Raw genomic sequence first — 6,000 nt, forward strand, 5'->3', positions numbered from 1 at the left:
CCACCAGTTACCAACCACCCTGTATATCGTATTTAATGGGCAAGAAACAAACATCGAAGCTAGTCATCTTTTCCATTTATTTAGCAAGTTACTAACTTTGCTGCCACTAAGTTTAATTATTTGTACATCAAACTATGGATTACGATTCTTTATGATATACTTGAAGCTACATGAATATAGTACATTATTATAGAATGAAATGTACAAAGATCCAAAAAAGAAATTACACAGGTCCGCGTACGATGTTTCTTGGAAAACGTAAATAAACGAGAGAAATATATCGGAATACAATTTTCGCAGCGTTTAAGAAAAATAACATTTTATACGAGTTATTGCACACTCGAGTACGCGATAAATACGTAATAACTTCCGTTCAATTATAAACCTTTAGTCACAGTGTCGATCTCGGTATCAAACGATACGAGTTCGATAACGTCTCATCAAAATAGAAATACATAATTAAATCACATCTCTTTCCCCGATTTTCATAATGTTATCTCTCGTTCGACATCGAACCTCTCGGTTCTCAACCTTCCGTTGCACGTTACGTGTGAAGATATTCTATCGTAAAAATACTTTGTAACTCGCAGAACCGTTCGTTAAATACGAAAGAACAACACCGCTATCGCTATATAATTAATACGATATTCTATGCGGTAATTATACAAATATATATATATATATAAACTGCGAATATTTTATTTATGCAATTTATGCAAGTTATTTTTACGAACATAAAGAAACGTAATTTGGATGGAAGCTTGTTTAAGATAACTCGAGCCTCCGTAATTCGAAAACTACAATTTTGTTCGTTCTCTTGGTCCGTCGTGGAAACCTCTGCAAATCGAAATATAAATCTACTTCGTCCGAGAAAAGCTGAACCTCTGTAAGTCAAAGTTTGATCGAAACTACCAAAACTCGATACTACAGGTATATATTGTTATTTTTATTATTACATCCTGTTTTTCGACGCGACTTGAAAGAAAGGAACTCGTTTGGCCTGGCTTGCAGAATGAAAGAATAACAGGTATATACGTGAAGCTTACAATCGTAAAAATCGTATCTCAAAGTCGTTATGCTTCTGATCCTTGCAGCACGCGCCTGCGTGTCCTCGCACGCAACTTACAGCGGCTACGAAAGATATTCGCACATATCCGTATCCTTATGCTTCGATAAAGCGTCTTTCCATTAGGTTCTATATACGTTTCACTTGCGTCATACCAAATTTGTCTAGTTCTACGAATGTTCGTTAATGTCAAGTACGATGAACGCTATGATGCGTAAACTGTCATTTATTTCTCCAAGTACATAATATCTATGTACGTCTAAATGCATATTCCAGAAGTGGAATTTCTTCTTCTTCGTGCATCTACGTTAAGCCGTTTCCGTCTGTCAAACTTGGCTTACTCGAAAAACACGACGCGCGTTTTCGCATTTACGCAGAATCTCACGACGCAAAAATACAGAAAATGTTAAAGGTATAGTATACTCGTTGTGATTAATAATTAATAACAATCGAATACCTTGCGTTTGTCAATCGTATTAAAAATACGACTGTGCGCGCGGATCGAAGATTTCGATCGTTCCCTCGAGATCAACCGCTAAAATAAATCGTCTATTATCGCTTCTTACTTACTTATTCGTTCTGCTCGTTTTTCAGCTGAAATCACCAGTACGAAGCTCGAAGAGAAAAAAGAAAGAATATAATTAGTATATCACTATCGATTCGATGCACAGACACACTGAGACGATTTAACGGAGTAAAAAGTATGCTTGTACGTGGCCGATCGTATACACGCAGATGGATCCCTCCGAATACGAGGGATGGAGGACTAAATGAGAAACGAGCCAGTGGACAACCTTCATTTATAAGAAAGTGTCCAAGGATCGAGCCTTCCGCGGACACTATCGAGGAAGGGGCACCTCGAGCTCGTATATTAACAGGTAAGTACTGGCAGTACTTGGCTATGGTGGGAGTACGCGATACTCTTGATCTTTGATTTCCAAGGTCCGTTCTATTGATCGCTCGTATCTTGTTCCTTTAGAGTCGAAAGTTCAGGCGGAGACTATCGATATGCGGCTATCATATATGTAGGTATCACGGCACGCCGCGGGATTAAGAACGAAGGATTAATATCAGTCACTGAAAAATAATAAAACTCACGTTTTGTCCAATAGCGATATAATTTTTTTTTTTTTTTAATTGTTTATATTCACAATTTGTCCAGTTTGGACATTTGGTAGAATTTTTTAGCTGTTGGATCATCACGTGGGTGTTACCGAAGAGTCCATACTAGCAGATCTTGGACGAAACACTCACTTTCTCTCTTCTCTCGTTGTGTCTAAGGTATAGGTCTGTTAGGTGAGCCTTACCGAAGTGTCCATACTACTTTTTTTTTTAGTAACGTTTATTTACAACCAACATACATATTAATACATTTGGGTATTCACGATAAACTATGAATTTGATAATATGTGTTAGGCAAAAGTACCGATACACGACGGTACGACATAGCCATACTATATTATGTGTCGGCGCTTGACATTTTTCGTGTTAAAATCTAATCTTTGGATTTAAGCCGCTGGGGCGCGGAGCTTTTATGTAATTTTGTTTTTGGTTGATCTTTCTGTCCTGAAAACTTGGTCGCAAAACAGGACGCTTCGGTAGTCTACTTTTTGGGTGCTGTATAACTTTGAGGAGAGGCGGGATGATAGAGAGGGGGATGCCAAATAGGTTTATTTACAATATTTACAAATATTTACAGTTTACATCTATGTTATACGGTTTCAGAGTCGAGTTCTGTCGGTTTAATGGTTTGCTCTCTTGTTTTATTATGGATTTCGAATCCACCAATATTTCTTTGTGTTTTTTCTGTGTTTGTCTTTAGTGTCTTTCAGAGGGAGGGCCAGAGAGAGTCCATACTAGTATCATGTGGGTGGCTACCCCTAGTGGGATAGCATCTTCGTGTTTGTGTCCTTTGCGAGGTCTTCGATAGCGATATAATGTAGGAAATATGGAAAATGTGAATGTACGGAATTTTTGCACGTGACGACAAGAATATAAAGAATCTCGGAATCGTTCGTCGCTTTTATCGTCGTACTATCGAAGAATTAATTACACGCAACCGTATGTTTCAGTCGAAATGCGTACAATTTGACGAAAAGGTAAAGACAATGACGAGAAACGAAGAAAGATCGAGATGAAATCAATTCGCATATGGAATCGTGTAACGAAACACATATGGAACGTTGTTATTACGATTAGGCGATCCTTGAACAATGACGATTATCTTTTTAATGAGAGACAAAGGCCTGATGTTCGTTTTCGAGGTGATTAACCCGCACGATTAAAACGACATGTATGGGTTTCCAGTCGGTGTATTATCGTTGTAACATTGACATACTTATCCAACTGATTCTCGTGCCAGGTAACACTGTAATATGTAACAAAGGGAGTTCGAAGACTCTCCTTGAAACGTGTTACCGCGATACAAGAGTTTGAATAGTGTAGGCACCGTAGGAACTTGCAGTGGCTACAAAATGTACATGTACTCTGCTGTAAATCCTACGCTATACGACTTTTTCGCGTCTTCTCCTCGTAGACTCAAGGCACGCGATATTTCTTCGTTCTCTCGTTACTATATCAAAGACTAATTGTATCTTGTGGTATACGACGAGTTCGATCGTTCCGTTCAAAATTCAACTGGCTCACGGCTAGACACTCCAAACTAAACATACGGAATAAAATTACCCTCTACAAGACCGTAATAAAACCTGTCTGGACCTACGGAATCCAACTATGGGGAACAGCAAGCAACTCTAACATTGAAATACTTCAACGCTTCAAATCGAAAACGCTAAGATCTCTAATAGATGCACCTTGGTATGTTACCAACGAAACGATACATCGCGACCTCAACATACCCACGGTCAAAGAGGAAATAGCAAAATATAGCGACAGATACAGCAAAAGAGTCAACAAACACCGAAACCTCCTAATCACGGAACTACTTGATACGACGGAGCAGATCCGCAGGCTGAAGAGACACTACCCGCTAGACCTAAACACTAGATTTAATTAGATACTTATACCAAATAATATTTATTTATCTATTAAGTAATATTTGCCTACTTATAACAATTACTTGTAAATTATACTTATCTATAATAAGTATTAACCATTATAAATAATTAGCCGTGTCACTGCGCCACGCCAGAAAAATTACCGAAAATTCTCAATGCGAGAATTGATTGTAAATTTGAATAAATAAAAAAAAAAAAAAAAATTTCAACATCTCGTTCGAAGATGTGGAAGCTTAGGTGACTCACGATCGGGTAACTTCGACTTGCCGTAATTTACAGTGAAACAAGAAGGTAACGCTATCAAGTACATATTATGCTAACTACTGCAATTCTTTACGCGGACATAAAGAGTTGGAGAATTTCATTGTCGTACCGTGTAGGTATACTACGCTTATACGCAGATACATCGTTATTCGCGTGTTCGATCAAACCCGAGGAAATTATAGGGAACGTAACTCTTCGAAATTAAACGGTCAAGGAAATATTAATATCAAAGCGATCGCGAAAGATAGTTTAAAAGATCGTTTTGGTAGCATAGTTACTTCTTTACCCTCCCCTGTTCTTTAGAAAAGATTTTTTTTCTATTTATTTATTTAAATTTTACAATTTGTCCAGTAGGACATTTGTTGAAATGTTATATCTTGGTGTTGTAATAATATAAGATGTGGGTGGTTACTCCCAGGGTGGTTACCCCCATCTTCGCGTTTGTTAGGTTATGTCCTTTGTGAGATCTGTTGGGTGTTTCCTTTTTAGTCTTCTTTCTATGTTTTCTATTTTCTATTTATTTATTTAAATTTTACAATTTGTCCAGTAGGACATTTGGTAAAATGTTATATCTTGGTGTTGTAATAATATAACATGTGGGTGGTTACCCCCAGCGGGGTACCATCTTCGCGTTTGTTAGGTTATGTTCTTTGTGAGATCTGTTGGGTGTTTCCTTTTTAGTCTTCTTTCTATGTTTTCTATTTTCTATTTATTTATTTAAATTTTACAATTTGTCCAGTAGGACATTTGGTGAAATGTTATATCTTGGTGTTGTAATAATATAGCATGTGGGTGGTTACCCCCAGCGGGGTACCATCTTCGCGTTTGTTAGGTTATGTCCTTTGTGAGATCTGTTGGGTGTTTCCTTTTTAGTCTTCTTTCTATGTTTTTTATTTTCTATTTATTTATTTAAATTTTACAATTTGTCCAGTAGGACATTTGGTGAAATGTTATATCTTGGTGTTGTAATAATATAACATGTGGGTGGTTACCCCCAGCGGGGTACCATCTTCGCGTTTGTTAGGTTATGTCCTTTGTGAGATCTGTTGGGTGTTTCCTTTTTAGTCTTCTTTCTATGTTTTCTATTTTCTATTTATTTATTTACATTTTACAATTTGTCCAGTAGGACATTTGGTAAAATGTTATATCTTGGTGTTGTAATAATATAGCATGTGGGTAGTTACCCCCATCTTCGCGTTTGTTAGGTTATGTTCTTTGTGAGATCTGTTGGGTGTTTCCTTTTTAGTCTTCTTTCTATGTTTTCTATTTTCTATTTATTTATTTAAATTTTACAATTTGTCCAGTAGGACATTTGGTAAAATGTTATATCTTGGTGTTGTAATAATATAGCATGTAGGTGGTTACCCCCAGCGGGGTACCATCTTCGCGTTTGTTAGGTTATGTTCTTTGTGAGATCTGTTGGGTGTTTCCTTTTTAGTCTTCTTTCTATGTTTTCTATTTTCTATTTATTTATTTACATTTTACAATTTGTCCAGTAGGACATTTGGTAAAATGTTATATCTTGGTGTTGTAATAATATAGCATGTGGGTGGTTACCCCCAGCGGGGTACCATCTTCGCGTTTGTTAGGTTATGTCCTTTGTGAGATCTGTTGGGTGTTTCCTTTTTAGTCTTCTTTCTATGTTTTCTATTT

At 37.0% G+C, this 6,000-nt stretch overlaps 1 protein-coding gene across 1 annotated transcript in view; it reads right to left on the bottom strand.

The window, feature by feature from the left end:
* LOC138181693 (hexuronate transporter) overlaps positions 1 to 1,828 on the bottom strand; it is a 30,679-nt gene extending 28,851 nt beyond the window's left edge. Inside the window, exon 1 of the mRNA XM_069116754.1 lies at positions 1,637 to 1,828. The gene's annotated coding sequence lies outside the window, so the exon portion shown is untranslated. The remainder of the gene's footprint in view (positions 1 to 1,636) is intronic.
* Positions 1,829 to 6,000: the final 4,172 nt, after the last annotated feature.

Source organism: Bombus flavifrons, chromosome 7 (assembly GCF_040668555.2).
Source record: "Bombus flavifrons isolate JBK064 chromosome 7, iyBomFlav1_principal, whole genome shotgun sequence".
Lineage (NCBI taxonomy): Eukaryota > Metazoa > Arthropoda > Insecta > Hymenoptera > Apidae > Bombus > Bombus flavifrons.